At 38.7% G+C, this 22,498-nt stretch overlaps 1 long non-coding RNA gene across 1 annotated transcript; it reads left to right on the top strand.

The window, feature by feature from the left end:
• The first annotated feature begins 477 nt into the window (after positions 1-477).
• Positions 478-22,026, top strand: LOC140522443 (uncharacterized). Its single transcript, XR_011973348.1, has 5 exons — positions 478-612; positions 8,440-8,553; positions 9,981-10,138; positions 12,662-12,731; positions 21,391-22,026. It is a non-coding gene; the product is annotated as an uncharacterized lncRNA (long non-coding RNA).
• Positions 22,027-22,498: the final 472 nt, after the last annotated feature.

Below are 22,498 nucleotides of genomic sequence, written 5' to 3'. Positions count from 1 at the left end.
CATTTATATAACACATTAAGGTTTACAAAGTTCTAGATATGTACACACATGTACATCTACACATATGTACACATCCACACATGTATACAGATGAGTACATACACATATACTCTAATTTGATCCTCACGACTGTGAGTTCTATTTTATAGAAGAGGAAACGAAAGCTGAGAAAAGTCAGATTCTCAAGCTAATAAGTGTCTAAAGTGAGATTTGAATTCCATCTTCCTTGGATTCCAAGTCCAGCCGAAGAGCTGATCTTAAATTTTCAACATGAGTATTTGCATTTTAGAAATTGGCAAGCAACAAATTAGACCTGGATATATTGTTCTGTAAATTTTTGAGACTTAATAAAGTGTTAATAAAATAGATCAAACTTAAAAGTGTGTCTTACAGTACATTCTTCACATTTTTTCCCCCTGTTCAGCAGAGGTGTTGTTAAACATTTACCAGCTCATCCCTGTGAAGGTGTAAGAAGACTGGAAAGGCTGGAAGGTTTCAGATAAACAAAGGAGTTTCTTTTTAATTCTGTAGGCAATAGAGAGATACTGGAGCTCCTTGAGTAGGGAGGTGGCATAATCTGAACTGCTCAAAGAAAGGCTAAACGACTTATCAGTAAGTATTAAAAAAAATATTAAAACATGCTTTTGAAAAAGGGACTAGACCCTGGTCTTCCCTACTTGGGATCCAGCTAAGAGTGTGCTAGAGCCAGTTCAGGAAAGCTAATTGTTAAATTTTTCGTTGTAAGCATTTATATTTGAAAATCAGCAAATGCTACAATTCAGGGCTTGAATTATTATTTAACTAATTGTTTAGACTTAAGAAAGTGATGAATCAAATGTTAGTAATACAGATTTAACTTAAGTGCATCATGTATGCACCTCCCTTCTCCCCAAGCTGGTTGCTAAACATTTATTTACTAGCCCACCCCAGGTCTAAGAGCTGGTTGTTAAACATTTGATAGCCCACACCTGGACCTAGCCCTCTAGTTGATTTATACAGACTTCTATAAAATAACCCTCTCTACAGTTAGTAATATTCTCTGAAAAAAGTTATCTTTTGTCATTGGAAGAGTTTGTTGCTACTCTGAGCCTTTTCAAGATGGAGTTGGAGAAATTCAAAAGTGTAGGTAGCCTGTTTGTAGTCATGTAGAGGATTCTGGGTGGTTATATGTATTTTTAAAACAATTTCATGTGTTTGCTTTTTGGATTATAGCTTACAAAGTCCTTTGCTGACAGTAAGATGTTTTATCGATGTCAGTCTTTCCTTCTGCTCCGAAGGAGCTCCTGAAAACTGAGCTCATTAAAAACTCCCTTATGGTCAGATTCATCTCTTTGGATCTCAGTAAAAGTCAGGAGAAGACCTTCAAGGGAACTGAGACAATTATTCAAATAACTGAAGTCAAGAAACCTGCCAAAGTAACCTCAATTATCCGGGTATTTTAGAGTTGGAACTGGAGGAAAGAAGGATAATCAATAAAAATTGACATGGTAGGGGCTGAAAGTCTTTATTTTCGAAGACAGAAGACTGCTTTGGTTATAAAGCCACTATCTGTCATTGTCAGCTCCAGGCTCAAGTTGGGATAGGAGCAAATAGTCCCTTAGTCAGTGGAGATGTTGGATGATTAACAAAGAGGATATTAAGGATAAGAATTATAGTATTGGAACATTAGAATGAAATAGACCTTACCAATAATCCAAGTTGTCATATTGTAGATGAGAATACTGAGGCCCACTGAGCTGAAGTTATCTGCTCAAGGTCACTCTGGTAGGAAGCAGCAGAGAGTAAAGTTGGAATTAGAGTGTCCATTTCCATTATTTTTTCCAAGTTATTTCCCCCCTCCCTCTTTCCTTGACATCAAGATTATTCCTTATTCCCAGATCACCTCCCCCTTCCACTTCTGGACCCATGATCAAATGATCTCTTCCATTGCTACTGCAAGGGATGTGTTCATTTAATGCCCTATGGCCCCCACTCCCCATTCTTGTACTTTGTGGACCAAAGCATCCCTTGCCTGGACGTCAGTACTCTAGGGATATTGTTGCCTCCTATTAGAATGTTTTAGTTTTTGAACTGATATCTCTAGCACTTAACGTATAGTGTTTGGCACATAATAAGCTTAAAATATCTAGATATCTATATTTTTTAGCCTAAAATACTGGAGTTTCTACTCCATTTTGTGTTTTTCATGCAGAATCTTTGGGCTTTATCTGTAAATATGAGTTGGTTAGGCATCTAGAATGGGAGAAGTTTAATAAAAATATCTTTACAAAGTACCTGCTAAGCGAAAGGCATCCTTACAAGAGCTGGGGATCCGAGATAGATACTACATGAGACCTCTGTTCAAAGATTCTGTCATCTAACAAAAGTAAGGCATTTGGACAAATAATTATGCCGCAGGGGAGAAGGAGAGAGGTCAAAATAAAAACTAGGCTAAGTGGGCTGAGAAATTTTGGGAGTGAGACATTATCCAACTGGCATTCGTAGTCATGAAGACTTCATGACATAATTCATTCCACTTCCTCCCCTCACCACCACCTCACTCTTGACTCTTGCCCTCCTCCCATGGCCCTCTTCAAAAGCAAGCATGGTAAAGTAGGATGATTACTGGTCCTGGAGTCACAGAACCTGGATTCAAATTCCACCTAGACTCCATGGGCCTCATTTATTCATTGTTAAAGTGAAGATATTGGATTAGTATTCTGATATGCCTTCCAACTCTGTATCGGTGATCCTATGAGTCTATGAACTCATCCCCTCAAACTTAAAAAGACTTCAGAATGCAGTTTTTCAAAGAAGGGATCTGTGACCAAATCAGATTAACATGCTGGTACCACTGTTTTTTGGTGCATACATTATATAGACATACAGTGGGACGTTAGAATACAGTTTGTGGCCTTACCTTTGCATATTGACCTTTTCAAATCAGAGCTTAATGTAATGCCTGGCTCCTCATTTATACCCAGGCTTATAAACAGATGGGAAGCAGATGAATAGTTCTCATTTACAGTCATGTGTGTATGAACAGGCCCAGGTATTTACCTCCCCTCTTTATCCTCACCCACACCTTGTCAATGACAATGTAGGCCCTGTGTGACTTGATCTTCTAAAGGGACTTTTTTTCTTTCTTCACTGTATGGTCAGAAGCTTGTATACAGTGACTTCATGGTATGTTATTATGTAGATAATGTTGAGAACAAATAAAGTTGACATGAGATCAACCCCCTCCAGAAGGAATGAAGAAGCTCTTTTCAAAGGCAAAGCAGGAGAGCCAAACCAGGGCATTCCTAGAGTGATTAACACAAGGAGCACAGACATCTAGCATCTGCAATGACAATAGGGCTCTGTCCCTTTGTATGGAGCCTTATAGGCTATAAAACACTTTCATATGTCTTATTTCACTAAGTACATACAACATTCCTGTGAGGTACGCAGAGCATATGCTATTACGCTCATTTTTTCAAGAAGTATTTCAACCAAAAAATATTTGTCAAGTACCTACTATGTGCTAAACATTGGCGAAGACAAAAATGAGATAGTACTTGATCTCAGTGAACTTCTGTTCTATTAAAGGAATATAACATATTCACTGATAAATAAATACAGTCTATATACAAAATAATACACATGAAAAAGATGAGGCTAAGAAAATTAAATTTCTGGTCCCTCAGCTACCATATGCCAGCGTTGGTTCATGAAATCATATCTTTCATTTGCAAGTTCATTTCATGTTCTACTACCCTACTCTGCCATCAAAATCTATTTTAAATTTTATTTATTTATTTAAATTTTAATATATAGGATCGCATGAGCATTCTTATAATGCAAAATAATAAAATAAATGCACACAAAACTGCAAATCTATTATTTACAACCTGCTTTTCCTTTTAAAGTTATCATGTAACATTTTTCCCCCTTTTCTCTCTTTTTTTCCTTCCTTTCTCCCTACCCCCATCCTAGAGATGGCTATCATTAAGCACAAATATATATGAAAACATCCAAATCTTTGAAAGGAGGAATTCTATTTCCCCTTTGGAGTTTTGTGGTACCCTACAAATTTTCTAACATAAGAGGTTACCTGAGAGGCAAGAAGTATAGGTAGCCTGCCTTGGAGTCAGAAAGACCTAGGGTTAAACAGCTTTATGGCTCCTATTGATTGTGTGACCCTGGCTAGTCCACTAAACTTCCCTTGGTGACTCTCTAACTCTCTTAAGTTGTAGAACAGTTATCTATGTGCATTAGCAAAGGAGTTTTTCTCTTGAGAACATCCCTGTACCAGAGATATCAGAGGTCTAAACTCCCTTCTCCCTACAAAAGAGGCTGCCTACATACATTGTAAGTCCAGCAGGCTGTCTGCGAAGGCCCTAACAAACAATTTTCTTAACACAGAGGTGAGAAAGGAAGCCTAGCCATCTTGAATAATTTTTTTTTTCAAATGGGGTAGCATCAAATGCTTAGTGGGAGCCATCAAGTTATAATGGAAAGAGTATTAGATTATTATGGGAAGAGAGATGATATTTGGACTCAGTGGTAATCATTATAGTTGTATAGTTGACATTCAGATGGCTTATAATAATAACTGTATATTATATAACATTTTATAGTTTTCAAATGATTTTCCTGTAAATTGTCTTATTTCCTTTGACCTAGAGATCCTACTGCTTAGCAATGTATCCCAAGAAGGAACAGTATTGATCAAGGGGAAAGGCTGAGCAAATTGGGGCATATTAATGTAGTTGAATCTACTTGTGCTGTAGAAAATGATAAATATAGGGAATTTAGGGAAACATGGGAAGACTTAAATAAATAATTACAAAGTGAAGAAAACAGAATCTGGAGAACGATATAATGCCCGCCAATATTTTATATGTGTATATATATTATATAACCAATATTACCTCCAGAGGACAGATGAGGAGGAAATCTTAGTAGAGATATGAGGTTATATAGGTACCTACTACGTGCGAGGCTCATTGGCTGGTTAGGTGCTAGTGGCTCCAAAGTGACAGGGGAGTCTCATTTTTAAAATAATTGCACTTCGGATGGCAGCAGAGATTGAAAAAATGGACTCTTTATCCCTGTCTAATAAGCCGCATAACAGGAATTAGAAAATGGGTGATTTACTTCTACACTTGTGTTTGCTAGAGACAGGTGGTAGCCTTCTTTTCATGGGATTGCAGTTCTTTTCTTGGGAAAGAGAAATTTGTTGCTTGACAGTCACTTTTGTTTGGGGCATCAAAGTCTGTTGCCACGGAAACAGTAAAGGTGCTGTTGCAATTCTTTACTCCCCATCTGGATTGCAACAAGGATCAAATTGTGTCAGTAAGCTGGTGTTCACAGAAACCATTAATGATTAAAGAGACAACCAAAAATATCACTCCTTAAATTAAAAACAAACATTTCACAATTTTCTCCTTTAAGAACCCAGCAAGCCTTTTTTTTCATTTCTACTCAAATAAGAATTAAGCCCTCATTTCTCAAAATAGCTCTAACGCTGCAAGCAAATCACAGGAATACCTAACATCAAATGCATCCATCCTGTCCTCAGATGTGTACTTTTATCCCTGCTTTAAAAGGGCCAGCAAAAGCCTAATTTAAAACACAGATCATGGAATTTCATATAGAAGTTATAAAAGAGATATTTTCATCAGGTTACCAAAAGGTAGGGAAATGGTGAAGTTAGTGATAAATATGGAGCCAGATCAATTTCCAGAGAGTACACAGTAACAAAACAAAAAGTTACCCTGTTCAAAAATAAACACAGCCAGCAGAGGCAGAGACCAGGAAGTGGTTTTATGATATTGACCCTGGCAAGGACAGACCAGCATATTTAGCAACCTGGGGAATTTTGTTGTGGGTTGAGTAGGGGGAGAGGGATAGGGACTGGGGCTCAGCCACATGTCTGAACACCTGTCAGAACTGTAGTCTGCAATGTCATGCCAGGTTGCCTGTGCTGGGTTCCAGATTCTCAGGAACCATTCAAAGGAGACCATTGCCATAGGAAGCTAGGTTCCTTGGCCTCTGCTCCTGCTACCAGTCCTGACACCTACGTCTACCCTCCTTCTTCTTTCAGGACTTAATTAACTGTTACTGTTCCTTACTCAGCATTCCCCTGGTTATATTCCAGGACTGGGATAAATTATATCCCTTTTTAAAGAGTAACTTCCCAATGGGTCAATTGGAATATAAGAATGGGAAAGGATTTTAGAGGTTAGAATGTTTAAGCCTTTACAACAGTAAAGAAACACATGGGAATAAGTAAGTTGGGTGTAGGGGATTTGGGGAGGCTAGTGAAGTTTACCCTACTAATGAGGTTTTCAATTAAAAAAGCTAATTGGCAGCTAACCATGAAATCCCTGGCCCTTCCTGCCTTGTGGTTGGTATGTAATCCATGGAATATATGTAAAAAATAACAAGCTAAGAAAAAGCCATCAATAATTTAACAAGTATTTATTCAGTACCTGTTGTGTACAGAGAACTGTGCTAGGTCAGGGGTACCTACAGAATTTAAATCACACAGGTCTCTGCCTGCATTGAGTTCAAATAAACACATATACCTAGCTATAATATGCAACATTACATGATGTGTCTACATTAAAGAGGTGTCCACAAAATGAAATATGGTGCCTGGGGGTGGGGGTAGGATGTAAGGTCATTATTGACTGGGAAGACCAGGGAAAGCTTCTTGAGGAGGTGATCTTTAAATTGGGTGTTAAAGTATGGGTTGGAATTAGACAGGCTGGAAGATGGGCTGGGGTTGACATTCTAGGCATATGGAATGATGCAAGCAAAGGCAAGGAGATTGAAAGGTGTGGAACACGTTGAGGTAGTCTAATTTGTCTGGAGGATAAAATGGAAAGAAGCAATATGAGATGAAGCTGGAAAAATACAGAGACATAGATAGTGGGGGCCCCTTAAATACTAGGGGGAAGAAGTTTGAATTTTACTGTCTAGGAAACAGAAAACCATTGCAATATTAAAACTTGATCTACATATAGGAAGATAAGTCTGCCAGAATTATAAAATATGGTTTGGAATGGGAAGGTAAGTAGAGACAGGAATGACTTTTAGATTGTTGCAATAGTCCAGCCAGGTGACACTGAGTGTAGGAGAATGATATCTTAGGATGGTGGAGGGGAGGCCATAGGAGCAAACAGGAGAATTAACAGTACTTGGCAGCTCATTAAGAGTTACTATGAGAGGTGAGAGAAGGAAGAGTAAAGGATAATCCCAAACTTTAAGACACAGAAGGCTGAGTAGATAAAAGTAGATAAAAGGTCCCTATAAAAGATGAGTAGAGCTATAGACAAAAATAGCAAAGTCAAAAAGGTGGAGAGGGGTTTTTTGGGGAAGATAATAAACTCAATTTTAGACTAGTTACATTTGAAGTATTGGTAGGAAATCCAGGTATGGATGTCCTAGAGGCTATTGGAGATTCAAATCTGGAGCTTTTTAAAAGAAGGGTCCAAGTTCAAGAATCAGATCTGAAAATCATCTGGGCATAGATGATAGTTGAAACCGTGGGAGTAAATAGAATTATTAAGGGAGAGAGTGTAAGACAGTAGAAATGTGAAAGGAAAATGAATGAATGTAAGGTACTGCGAAAGTATAGAAGGTGAAGGGGACCAGTGGAGGAGAGAGATTGGCAATGCATGATAAAAACTGCGGATGCTTGAGTGAGGTCTTGGGAGAGAAAAGGGACGGCATTCAGGACTAAGGATTAGCCTTAGAAAGGAGTAAAGATAAATCTTATTTTGAAATAGAAAAGGGGCAGCTAGGTGGCAATGGATAGAGCAACCAGCCCTAGAGTCAGGAGAACCTGAGTTCAAATTCGACCTTAGATGCTTACTGTCTGTGTGACCCTGAGTAAATCACTTAATCCCAATTGCCTCCAAAATAAAAAAAAAAATTTACAAAAGAAAGGGTGATGATATCAAGAAGGCATCAGGGACCTCCTGTTAAATGACCTCAGTATTTTAAGTGAAGTAAGACACTAAGTCCTTGTGTTGGAAGTTGAGTTTCCAGCTCCAGAAGAAAGGACAACAATCTGCATGGACCAAAATTTAAAGTCACAGTATTCATCTCTTTGAAATGTCATGATTTGGCTAAGGCTTATCTTTAAAAGCCACCTTAAAATGTTTATTAATTCTCCCTCTTTTCTAGGTTCCTCCTAGCTGCCTACAAATAGCTCAGATCTCACCAGTTATAGAAAAACCTTTTCCTTGTCCCTTCTATACCATTATGGTGCCTTGCCAGCTTCCATTTTTCTTTCACTTCCAACTTTCTTGAAATTTGCCCTCATTACCTCCACTTCCTAAACATTCACTCTCTTTACAATCCCTGGAAATCTGTTTTCCAGCCCAAATATTCTCTCTGAAACTGTTCTCTCAAAGGTCACCAGTAACCTACTCAATCCAGTGATTTTTATTTTTTTCATTCCAGGCACATCCTTCTTGACCTCTCTGCACCAGCTGCTACTGTTTACCAGTCTGTAGCGTATATGCCATGGAGATATATCCAAGGATTCTTGACTGACATGTTCCCCTGAGGAAGAGGGTATCCAGTTCTTGTTTTTTTAAAACCCAAGTCCCATTGTTCTCTCTCCATGTAATGGTTCTCCTCCCAAGTTTGTGGTAATACTTTCCTTTTTTTGTATTGCTAAAAAGGGGCTGAAGAAAATAGCAAAGAAAAAAAGATGGGGGTGAGCTTTGACCTTGTATTATATAGCCATGTATATTTTGTAATATTTGAAGTTCCACATAAACAGAACTTAGGGGACACTCTGACTAGGTCCCTATAGTGCTGCATGATCAAAACTAGAAGAGGCTATAGAAAACAAGAAAAGTGAATATTAAAAAAAAGAAAGTCAATTTTCTTTAACTTTCTAAATGTTTTCTTCTCCTATGTGCCTGGAGATCATTATAGAAGAGTAAAACCACAAAGTTCAAGATTTGAGGTAGGTTTAGATAAACATCTCAAAAATCTGTATGTGCATGGGATGCTTTCCATCCTGTTGAGGTTGTCAAGATCATACTGTTTATAGAGTCACAGTTCTAGAACTGGAAGGTCCTTCAGAGGCCATCTAACCCAACCCCTACATTCCACAAAGGCAGAAACAGAGGACCAGGGAATTTAAGTGAGTGGTCCAAGGTCAAACAAGAAGTGTTGGAGGCAAGATTTGAACCCAGGCCCTGTCACCCTAGAGTCAGTACTCTTTCCACTGAGACCCAAACTGCTTAAGACACTTGACCAAAGACTCACAGTTTCTCTTTTTTCTGTGCTTGGGAAACTGTCATTCACCAATAAAGAGAAGATCTTGGTCCAGACTTCCAGCTGTTTGAAGTCTCCACCCTTGTCTTGAGCCAGTCTTGCCCATCCATTTTAAGGACTGAAAATATCTGGCAATTCTTTTCTTCTCCCTTTCTCTCTACTTCCTGATTCCAGAAGAGAATAGTGCCAAAATCTAGCCTGACAGAGGCTGTTTTATTTCCCGCCAGGATTAGAGGCCAAAGTGCCAGAAATCTCACAAGGAAATCTGTTCCCATGAGATCTTTGGCCCAATTTTAAACACTCGACAGGTTGGAATACCTCCCATTACACATTTGGATTTTGAGATGTTTGTCTGAACCTAGCTCAGACCTTGAACTTTAGGGGTATATTCATCCACAGTAATCTCCAGGAATATAGAAGGAAAGCAGTTGGAAAAGAAAATGCGAATGAATTCGTCATTGATTTAATGGGGGAGAAGGAGAAGAGATATGATTTTCTTCAGCCAGGATTCCTCAGAGAGACAACACTCAGTAAGGGGGATTAGGGATGGATTTCTTCATGGTAGAGAAGTTTGGATTCTATAGTGTGAACACTGAAAGGCCGTCTTGCTTCTGATTGGCAGATGCATGAAGTGTATATCGTCAATAACCATCTGAAAATGTCATGGAGTTATGAGATTTCAACGCTTCCCCCCTTCTCTTTTTAAAATGCAGCTGTGATATGGGGGCTAGCCTCCTCGGAATCCCCATTTGAAATTGGCAGAATCAGTGTCGCTGAGGACCCCTCTCATGTCCTGTCACATTTCCATGCGAACAAATCTCGTTTCACTGACGACGCCTGTCAAGTTTCACTTCATTGCAGAGATTTTTCAGTGAGCTCTGTCTTTAATAAAGGGGAAGGGGGGGGGCGGGGAAGAGCTGGAACTACTAATTTGGTTTCTTTAAAAGGCATGTATTTTCATGCACATTAAATCCATCTGTTTGTGAAATGTATGCTTTTCTACAGGGTGTAATTTGATAAAACCCAAAAGAACTTGGAGCTCCAAACTGGAAGCTGAAATAGACAAAGTGGCTGGGAATTTCACTAAAGTGTGTGGGGTGGGGAGGGGGGAATCTACCAAATAATATTTTTAGAATGCCAAAAATGGTAAAAATAGCTGTGATGGAAATAGAATAGTGCTCCTAGTGCAACATTCATTCATTCAGCAAGCATGTATTAAGCCCATGTATTAAAGTGCCAAACATTGTGCACTAGGTATTCTTCCAAAGAGCGAAGGGGAGAAATATTTACTAAACACCTACTATGTGCCAGGTACTGTGCTAAACACTTAACAAATATCATCTCATTTCATATTCATAGCAACCCTGGGAGGGTCTTAGCCCCATTTTGCTTTTCAGGAAACTGAGGCAGCTAGAGGTTAAGTGATTTGCCCAGGAACATACATCCAGGAAATGCCTGAAGCTAGATTTGAACTCAGGTCTTCCTGACTTCAGTCCTGTGCTCTATTCATTGTGCCACCTAGTTTCCTCTGACAAAAATGAAACCTTTTTCTCCCTTGAGAGTTTATACGCACATAGATAATAAATATAAGTCTGTATACAAAATAAGTACAAATTAGCGTCCAGTAGAACAGAAACTCCTAGAGAACAAGGACTGTTTCATTTTTTTTTTTTTTTGTTTATATCATCAGTCCTTATCAAAGAGCCTGGCCCATAGTAAATACTTAATAAAATGCTTGTTGAATTGGATAGACTGTTCCTCAAATCATCAACATTAATATTAACAGCCAACACGTATATGGTACCTACCATGTACCAGGCACTATACCATGTGTTTTATAATTATTATCTAATTTGGTCCTCACAATAACCCTGTGAGGTAGGGTTTTACAGATGAGTGAACTGAGGCAAACAGAGCTTAAGTGACTTGCTCAGATTCACACAACCAGTAAAGATCCGAGGCTGAATTTGAACTCAGGTCTTCCTAACTCCAGGCCTATCATTCTACCCATAGTGCCACCCAGCTGCCCTCCAACTCCAACCCCTTTCATAAAATGCTGAATCCCAAAGAAGTCTTAAGGATCCCATGGTTCTGCCTCCTCATTTCATAGAGGAGGAAACTGATGCAGACACGATGTCATGTCATAGCAATGAGCTCATCAATAAGTCTTCATTGAGGCTCCTGCCCAATCTTCAAAGAATAAGGCAAAAAGACAGAGTTTGGAGACTCAGATCCAGAGGGTTTTAGATTTAGAGCCAGAAGAGACCTTAGAAGTTGTTTAGTCCCACCTCCCCTGTTTTATATGCAGGAAAATCAGGTCTAGACAGGTGGAACAGTAGGTAGGAAGTAACAGAATAGAAACTTGAATCTGACTCAAATTTCACCCTCTCCTCCCTGCGCCATGATAAGTCCAGCCTCTGAGACAAAGCTCTTGAGTCACGTTTGATAAATCCTTTCATCTATATGGGCTATGGTTTCTTCACCTGTAAAAGGAAGGGGTGACCTAAGATGGGCTCTAAGCTATGCCAGCTGTGCCAGTCAAAGATCCATATCTGGATAGGAAGCAAGAGCAGAGTCAATCACATAATTTTGTTGTTGGTTTCTCTTATTAAAAGGGAAAGAACCTGTTTTACCCTAAGGACCATGGAATCTTTCCATATGACTTGCAGCTGAAATCTTCCATAGGTGCTATCTTCCCCCCACTGGAATATGAGCTACATGAGAAGAGGTACTGCTCTGTCTGTATCTCCCGCATTTAGCATTGTGCTTTGCTCATAGTAAGGCACTTAATAACATAATGGACAGCTCGGTGTGACAGAATGTTGGGTCTGAAGTCAGGAAGACTCATCTTCCTGAGTTCAAATCTGGCCTCAGACACTTACTAGCTGTGTGACCCTGGTCAAATCAAGTTAACCCTGTTTGCCTCAGTTTCCTCATCTGTAAATTGAGCTGGAGAAGAAAATGGCAAATCATTTCAGTATCTTTGTCAAGAAAACCTCAAATGGAATCATGAAGAGTTGGACATTGCTGAAATGACTGAACAACAAAAATTAGCTTAATAAGATTCATTCATTGATTTTTAAAAAAAAAGGAAAGAAAAGGGGGATGGGAACAATTATTTAGCAAATGAGATGTATTTACATAGAGCTTAGCACCGTTCTAGCATATAGCTGCCCTTAATAAATGTTTGTTTCTTTCCCTTTTTGAAACTGAACTAATAAAATTACAAGTCTCACCAACACTCCTATATTCTAAGAAAGTTTGATTGCTTTAGAGGAATACTGGTAACTTAAATTTTATTTAGTTTAATGGCAATGTATTTTTTGTTGTTGTTGTAAACATTTCTTTTCACCAATGTACCTTAAATAATTGATACTTTTGTCCCCTTTTAAAGATCAATTGATTCATCCATCCAACCAATTAGCAAGCATTAGCTGAGTGCCTACTCTGTTCCAGATGCTAAGGTAGGCAATGGAGATACTAAAACAAAAATAAGTGGTCCTGAGAATTTAGAAATTTAGGTCAGCCTTATTCATAGAATTTGTAGACCACCAGTCTTGAAAATTCAAGTTTTTCATAATGGCGACATTGGGGCAAATCACTTGAACTCTCTGAACCTTACACAACTCCCTAAGACTACCTACTAAATTATAGTTGGGTTATAATCAACCTCAATGGAGGGGGTTCTTATACTAACAAAATCACAGATTCTTGCTATACTGACATATCTCAATAACAGCTGCTTCCTTGTCTCTGCACTTCAATTGACCTGTCTAGATCCCAACTTTATAGACTATAAAGTTTTAGAACTAGAAGCAACCTTGAAGACAACTGACTCTAATCCTCTCCTTCTACAGATGAGAAAACTGAGGCTTAAAAAACTTGAGATCACATGGGGTGATAGTATTAGAGTTAGAACTAGAACCCTCAAGTTTTCTGATTTTTTCTAAAGTGTTTTTAAAGGAAAAAAAAGAATAATTTTTTAACTTAATTATATCTCTTGATATCACTAAAAAGCCTGAAGACTCCTTGGGTGCCGTGTTTATGGTGCTATAACTTCTCCTTAACAGTAAGGCATCAGTAGGAGTATTGTGAGAAACTTTATAGTCGGGATGAGTCTTCATCAAGGTACAAACTACATAGGAGAAATGACATGCATAAAGTTGATGCAAGTGGTGTTAAAAGTCAGTGCTGAGCAGCAAGAGTAAGGGATGTGACTGGCCATCATAGCAGAACAATATCTTGGATGAGAGTAGACCATCCACTTCTCTACATGGTGGCTTTGTCCCATCATAGTCTGTGCTGAGATCTCCAGCTATAGGGGAACCATTGCTACTCTGAATGGTACCTTGTGCTTCCTGACCCATATTTTAGATTTGGTACTCTGGTCATCTTTTTATTCTATCTAACAAAGATTCTAGTTTTCTCTTGGGGATCTCAGCTCAAAGCACACTTACTTTTTGTGGAGAAGGCTCTTCTGCTCTGTTGACTTATCTCGATTACCATGATAATTGCCTTGACAATTCACACATAGCAACTCTATCCCAGAGAATGGTTGGGAATCTCTGAGCCTCAGACTCTTAGACTGAGAACTGAATGAGAATTTAGAAGTCATAGAGTACAACTCCTTCATTTTACAGATAAGGCAATATACACAGGGAGCCTAGTGACTTCCTCCCATGTTATTCAGGCAATAAGTAGGGTAAAGAACTTAACCAAGATCACATAGGTAGTAAGTGTCAGAGTTGGTATTCAACCCTAGAACTGGTGATGCTATATCCAATGCTCTTTCCACTAACAAGTACTATCTTACTTCCTTTTCTTGGTTCTCAATGTTTTCATTCAATCACATAAGTTCAGTCCATTTCTGGACCCAGTCTCATTTCATCTAGCCATTCAAGAAATCTGCCTTCTTAGTTCCATCCAGTCCAATCTAATGCACTCTTCAGCACAGAGGACAAGTAATAATAACTCACATTTATATTGTAATCTACAGCATACAAAGTGCTTTTATTAACAATTCTCTTAGGTAAGTAGTGTGACTATAATCCTTATTTAGTAGAGGAAACTAAAACTCAGAGAGGTTGCCTTGGTAGATTTGAAGTATGAAGGGGACTGAGTTTGTCTAGTCCTATGTGATCCTGAATAGGAATCCTCTTTACAATATCTCTAGAAAGTGGTCATCCAATATCCATTTGAGATGGAGTACTGAATAACTCACTACCTTTCATAGTAACTTATTCTGTTTTCATATGGTTCAAATGTCTAGGAAGTTTTCCTAAGAATCAGCTGAAATTTGCCTCTCTGTTCACTTTGCCTAGCACTTGTGCCTTTTGGAGCTAAGAAAAGAAAAAAAATCTCTTTCATATAATAACTTTTCAAATACTTGAAGGCATTTTTATACCTCCCTTAAGTTTTATTTTGTTGTTGTTGAGTAGTTCAGTCATGTATGACTCTTTGTAACCCCATGAACCATAGAACACAAAGTCCTTCCATCTTCCACTGTCTCCCAAAGTCTGTTCAAGCTCATGTTCATTGCTTCCATAACACTATCTATCCATCTCATCATCTGTAGTCCCTGTCTCCTTTTGGCCTCAATGTTTGCCAACATCAAGGTATTTTCCAATGAGTTTCATCTTCTCATCATGTGGCCAAAGTATCAGCTTCATTATTTGATATTCCAATGAATAATCTGAATTTATTTCTTTAAGTATTGACAGCATTGATCTCCTTGTTGTATAAGGGACTCTTTAAAGTCTTTTTGTTTCTGCAGTGCTCAGCTTTCCTTATGGTCCAACTCTCACAGCCATACATTAGTAATGGAAAAACCATAGCTTTGATTGTGCAGACCTTTGTTGGCAAGGTGATATCTCTGCTTTTTTAGTATTATGTTCAGATTTGCCATAGCATTCCCCCTTAAGGAGCAAATGTCTTTAAATTTCCTGGCTGTCATTTTTGAGATTACACCCCAGTACTGCTTTTCTCACTCTTTTATTGACTGTGAGGGCTACTCCATTTCTTCGAAGGGATTCTTGCCGACAGTAGTATGTACAACAATCATATGAATTAAATTCACCCATTTTTATCCACTTAAGTTGATTGATACCCAACATGTCCATGTTTAATCTTTCCATCTCCTGTTCTAGCACATCCAGTTTACCTTGGTTCATAGATCTTATATTCCATGTTCCCATACAATACTGATCTTTACAGCATGGAATTTCCCTTTCATTACTGCTGAGTTTCTTTTTGCTTTGGCCCAGTTGCTTCATTCTTTCTGGAGCTGATTAGAATTGTCCTGTGCCCTTCCTCACCAAAATGTGTTGGACACTTCTTTACTTTGAGTGGCTCATTTTCTGGTGTTGTATCTTTTAATATTTTAATACTATTTCTGGGGTTTTCTTGGCAAAGACACTGGAGGGGTTTGTGATTTCCTTCTCCAGTGATCACCTTTTGTCAGAACTCTCCATTATGACAGGTCCATCTTGGGCAAACTTGTATGGCCTAACTCATAGTTTCATTGAGCTACGCAATCCCCTATGGCATAACAAGGCAGTGATTCAGAAGGGGCTTGTATAAGTTTATTTACTTTAGGCTAAATAGCCCCAGTTGCTTCAATACAATCCCATGTATGACATGGTTTCAAGTCCCTTCACCCTCCTCTGGACATATTTCAATTTGCCAATGATCTGCCTAAAATGTAGCTCTCAGAACTAAATATTCTGTGGTTTTACCAGGACAAAGTAATAACAAACAATTGTTTCCCTTTCTTTTGATATCATACCTCATTAAAGTAGATTAAGAGGTCATTCACCTTTTAGGTGCCACGACACACAGTTGAGTCATGTTGATACAACAGTCCACTAAAATCCCAAGATTCTTTTCCCACATAACTTGTTATCTAGTCATACCATCTCTATTCTTGTGCAAACATTTTTTTTTTGGTAATCTAGTATAGATTTACATTTATTGCTATTAAATTTAGAGTCAGCCCCTAGTTCTGGCCAGATAATGTCTTTTTGAAGCCTAATTGCAATACAATATGTTAGCTCTCCCTTCCAGTTTCATCTAACCTGCAAATTTGATAACAGTGCCTTCAATTCCTTCATCTACATCATTGATAAAAGGGTTCAAAAGTCCAGGACCAAGTACAGATTTCTAGAATACTCCACTATAGACTACTTCTAGGTGAACATGGATGTGATCATTACTCTTTTAACCCAGTGATCTAGTCAATTCTGAATCCACTGGTCTCTAGTGTCATTCAGGCTATACTTTTCTTTTTGTCCACTTATGGATGTCATGATTTGAGTCAATAAATATCTAGTGATCAGGTTCCCATGGGCCTTACTGCCCTCATAGTTTGTGCCAGTACCTTTGCCTCTTTCCAAGGTGGCAGGATAGAAACATTCAGAAGACATCCCACAAAGGGAACATATGCTTGTCTCCCTATCTGGGCCATTTGCTTCAGGTTCTTCTCAGCGAGGTGTCTGTTGTTCAGATAATGTGAAGTTTGAGGTATTGTTTTTCTCAGACCTTTAAATGAAGCATGGTAGAGTAGATAATGTACCCACAGGTAGCAGTGCTCCTGGATCCTAGGTTTTCAGATCTGGTCCACAACATAGGACAGGAATGCACAATAGCCACTACCCACTGAGCTTGGATCCATCTGCAAGATAAAAAAAAAGAGTAAACGCTGTGGCAAAGCTCTTCTCATTCGCTCAAACAGCCTCTGACTAGATCATATTTGTTTGGCTTGTGAGTTTTGGGACAATTTAGACTGCTTTTCCAGATCTAGTTCTCTCAGATACACTTTGTCTCTGATTTCTCTCTGATTTTTTAATTTTTAACTTCTGCTAGCTAAATTATTCTTACAATGACTCATGCTACTACCTCCAATCTGAAGCTTTGCTTTGCCTCCATAATGTATCTGGCTGCTAGGTGTTTTTCCTTGATTATAAATTCTCTCACCTTCATTTTCCCACCATTGCTTATTTGGTCGCTCTTTCCCCCAGTGAGGCAGCATCTATAAACAGCCAATTATGAAGTTATTCACAGACAGGCCCATACAGGAAAGGAACATAATAACTCATGGTTCCATGACATTTTACAGTTTACAAATTACTTTCCTTACAACAATTCTATGCACTTCTGGTATAAGCATTTCTCTTTTAATAAATGAGTCATAGAGTGTTACCTCAGATCATACAGTAAGTGCCAAATCCAGGATCTGAATCCAGATCTCTGTCTACCACACATCTCAACTCTTAGGAAGGCTCAAGAAATAAAATGAAGTGTTTTGAGAGTAAGAGGACAATATCATAGACCCACAGCATTTTAGAGTTGAAAGGTACCTAATAGGACATGTCGAAGCTGAATGTTAAAAGTTACTCTGCTCAGAGATTGAAACACATAAAAAGAGAGCAAGTAGTAGCTAATGTCACAAACCACAGGCAGATTAGTTCAAAAATCAAAGAGCAATGAGATACAAAGAGAGAAGGAAGATACCAGGTCCAAGAATCAGGTCAGAGGTCTATAGAAAAGGTCTGTCTTTGGGGTTAAGGCTAGGGTGAGGAACTCAGGGAACTAGGAATTCATAAAAGGGGAAACCAGGGACATAGATGGCTAGGAATGGACACTGTGGAGTCTGAAAGAGCTGCAACATCAATGTGCTCCAGTCTATTTCAAGCCTTTAACTTTATTCCCCACTTTTTTCCATTGTGACTAGAGCTCCTCAATGGATCATTTGACCTAGTCACCACACTCAGTGAAGGAATCCCTGTCTACAATGTCCCTGAGAGGATTCACTCAGATCAATGAATAGTAATGATGGATATGAGATAAAGTGGAGGTGTACTTAATTAAGTAACAAGCATGTATTAAGCACCTGCTTGCTATGTGCCAGGTACTATGCTAGGGATGGAAAAGGCAAAGACAAAAATACAACAGTTCTCCTTAAGGAGTTTATGTTCTTTTGGCAAAGACTACCTATACTTATGGGCAGTTGGGTGGCACAGTAGATAGAGTGCTAGTCCTAGAGTCTAGAAGACTCATTTTCCTGAGTTCAAATCTGGCTTCATACACTTACTAGCTATGTGACCCTGGGCACATTACTTAACCCTGTTTGCCTCAGTTTCATCATTTATAAAATGAGTTGGAGAAGGAAATGACAAACCACTCCAATATCTCTGCCAAGAAAACTTCAAATAGGGCCACAAAGAGTCTGAAATGATTGAACAACAATAAGATTTTGGGGATAGGAGAGCACCAGGACCTTTGGGGATTTAAAAAGGCTTCATGGGGGAAGCAGAATTTGCGCAGAGTTTTGAAACAAACCAAAGATTGGAAGAGATGGAATTAAAGAGGGAGGGCATGGTAGGTAGCAGAGACAGTCAATGCAAAGTCATGGAGCTGGGAGATGGAGTGTAACGTTATGTTATGTTAGAAGTAGTAGAAGTGTTGGACTTGGAGTCAGGAAGACCTGAATTCAAATCCTGCTTCAGACATTTAGTAGCCTTATGGTCCTTCACAAAGTCACCTCCACAAAGCTTCCTCATCTATAAAATGGGGATAATAATAGTACCTACCTCCTAGGCTTGTTCTATGGATAAAAATAAAATAGAATGTGTAAAGCACAGTGTCTAGCATATAGTAGGCTCTACATAAATACTTGATATCATCATCATCACATAGCATATGACTGATGCAGGATTTGAATCCAGATCATGATTCTAAATCACATTTCAGGTCTTCTTGACTGAAGGTCCAGTTCTCTATGAATTTTCCAGATTATGTAGCATTTTTGCAGGGAGATAGGAAGAAGCCAGTAGGGAAGGGAAACTCACAAAGCATTTGTAGGGCAAGACCCCGGAAAAGAAAAGAGTATGAGCAGATGAAACCAAGACACAAGCACAGGGCTCAATTTAAGTAAGGATCCCAGGATTACAGATCTTGGATCTAGTACTTGATCTAGTCCAAGCCCCTCTTTTTACAGATGAGAAAACTGAAGTCCATAGAAATTAAGTGACTTGTCCAAGGCCCAAGATGTCATAATGTAGTAAGATTATTAGATGTGGTAAAGTGGGCAACTTAAGGTCATGTGACTCCAAGTGCAATGCTCCAATTTTTTTTCTTTCTTTGTCCTATTCCAACCCCACTTCCGACCATTTCCACTGCTCAATTATCTTTTCCTTCTTCAAAGTTCATCTCATCCATGTTAAAAGGAGATAATTATAATGAATGAACATCAAAGAAAACATTTATTAAAAGCTTACTATGTGCAAAGCACTCTGCCCAGTGCTAGGCATAATAAATTATAATAATCGAAAAGTAAGTGATGGTATGAAAAAGTTATTGTAGGGAAGGGAGCTTCAATTATTTGACCACCATCTTCTCAGTGATTTGAGAGGTTATAGATCATCTGAAGCATAGGAAGATCTAAACAAAGAAAAATATTTTGGAATAGTAACTGGGGGAAATGAGATAGCGAGTCCATAAGAGTAAAAGCATAGGATTGCTCAACAGGTGTCAGAACCCAGCTGACATTATACAACTTGAATTTATAGCGTGTGAAATCAACTTAATTTTGTGACTCTCCAGTGACTCTCCAGAGCTCAAGAGCAAGAACACAGAAAACAGATGGTGGTGTTTACCCATGGCTGAGGATTAGTGGGTTGGGAAGGGTGATAGGCAGAGAGATCTTAGGAAAGTGGGTAGAGAATCACTAAAATGTCAGGCCCTGGGAGCCAAAGTTAGGTCTGGAGGCAAGTAAAGCCAAATCAGGGAAGATTTGGATCTGGAAGACTAGAGAGAGGACCAGAGGTAGCTGTGAAACTGAAGTACAAATTTAGCAAATTGGGCAGAGGCTGAGGTAGAAGAATAAAGGGTTGGGGCTGGAGATTCAAATGTCAAGGCTTTGGATCTGAGGACTGGTATATTGTATTAATGTTCCCAGGTGTGCTGTAAGTGGGATAGAATGAGGGGTTTGAGGAATTGTATGGCTAGAGTTTTAGAACAGTCACAAACCAACATGAAAGTCCCTAAGGATGATGAAAGACCCAAGGTGAAGAAGGTTTTGCGCCCGTTACTCCAGTCCCTTAGAAAGCAGGGAAAGTGACGTTGGCATAGATGACAATAATCAGGGGAGGAAGAGAGTATGAATGGATTTTATGGCTGTTGAAAGAAAGTTTATTGAAAGAGGGAGGCAGAGGAGTGGTCAGAAGATGCACTGAAGAACAAATATTCTCTTCCTTCTTTCTGGCTGTGTGACTCCAGGAGAGTAATAGAATAGTAGCCTCTAATGGATAGAATTTGGAAGAATCTAGTGTCTTCAAGGGAAATAAAAGCAAAAACAAACATTTTCCTAAAGTGTACATCTAAACATCCACTCCTCCCATGCACAGTAAACTGCAATGGCTCCCTGTTACCTTCAGAGTCAAATATAATGTTGTTTTTTTGTTATTTAAAGCTCTTCATAATGTGGTTCCAGTCTTACACTTTGCTCCCTTCCACAACTCTACAACCCAGACATACAAGCTCACTTATATCTTATTATGTATGTGTGTATATAGTCTCCCCCATTGTTTTCCTTCTTATTCTTAAAGCTTAACAGAGTGCCTGGCATGTAATGAATGCTTAATAAAGCCTATGGATTGATTAAATGATTAGGGGAAAAGTTTGAGAATAAAAAGGAGTTTATTAAGAAAAAAGTAGGGTTTCCAATGGGAGTTATGAATTGGATGTTTTTTATTTTCAAAGAAATTGATAAGCAATTTAGGAACTTAAAAAATTGGAAGCAATTAAGTCAGCACGAGGGCTATTTCCTACTTTGCTTTTCCCACCTGAAGAACAGGTGACAGCTATGAAGCCACATAAAGAAAGCTGCACTTCCAACTGTATTAAATATAACTCTTCCCCAAACCACAAGCAGGTGCATCAGGGCCTGAATTTCTAGTGTTATCGATGTATTCTTTGACATTAAGCATTATCTCGCAATCCATAGACTGGTATCCTACCTTCTACAATATTTCCTTATACCATTTTTCCATGCAGTTCTTTTGTTCCCAGGAAAAGGATAATAATTTGCGATTAATACATTAATTTGTGTACTTTTTTCTAATACAGGAAGTACTATGTGATCAGAACAGGATGCAAGGAGGAAGTATCACGTAATGCGTGTGAGAGCTGGAAGGGACCTGAAAGATCATGTAGTTCAATTCTCCTCATTTTGCAGATGAGGAAGGAAAGTGACCTGATTTAGGGCAAAGACAAGATTTGAACCTGGATTTCCAATCTTTGAATCCATTGCTTTGTTAACCACCACAGAAAGAGCAAAAAGAAGGCAGGAGGGTTCCAAGAACAAATTTTGCTCATTTCAGAGTTGGACAGTATTACCCCACTCCACACATATCATTCTCAGTTAAGTTTATAATATGTCCACTGAATTTTTGTAACTATAAATGAGCTGAATTGGGGCCTTTTTGTGGTGGGGGGAGAACACAAGAAATTGGGGAAAAAAACTTTTAACATAACTGCTTTCAATAGTATGCCTATAAAAATATGTAGAGCCAGAGACTCTGAGGCAAAAATTATTGGGACAGTGGAACCTGGGTGGTATCTACTTGGTAGTTGTGGGTTTCATTCCAAGCAGTACTTACTGCACCAGTAAGTTTGGCCCAGTAACTTTGGACTTTTTCTCTTCTAATTAAAATGTAGAAATATCCCAAAGAATTGTTTCTGTTAGTCTTTAGATTAATTACAATAAAGGAAGTCATCCTACGCCCAGAATTTCTGATAATGTCTCATTATTAGTGATTAGGAGGCAAATATTTGGAGTGTTATAAAGAGTCATTGTTAACTTGTTATAGCAAGGGTAATATTGTTTACTTCCAAAGTCCAGCAATTCTATTTTAGAGAACATTGTCATAACTCCAAAGCATCAGGGAATGATATTCAGTAGAGGAAGGTTGTACAAATCTACCAGTAGAAATGTCAATATAAAGTTCAAGTGTGACAGAGTACACAAATAATACAGGGGCAAATGTTAGCAGAGGCACCTCTTACAAAATGTCAGGAACCCAAGAGTGTACTCTACCTCAGCAGTCACTATCAGGAATAATTGTCATTGGCCTAGTTTACTGTAGAGTCTGATGATAAGATACTAACCTGCTGTTAGAGCCAGAAGGTGGTTGGGGAAATAGAGAAAGGAGAAAGAATGAAGACAATCTGGAGA

The sequence above is a fragment of the Notamacropus eugenii genome, chromosome 1 (genome assembly GCF_028372415.1).
Source record: "Notamacropus eugenii isolate mMacEug1 chromosome 1, mMacEug1.pri_v2, whole genome shotgun sequence".
NCBI classification, from domain to species: Eukaryota; Metazoa; Chordata; class Mammalia; order Diprotodontia; family Macropodidae; genus Notamacropus; species Notamacropus eugenii.
Note: the sequence above shows the minus strand (reverse complement) of the source record. Positions and strands in the feature narration are given on the sequence as shown.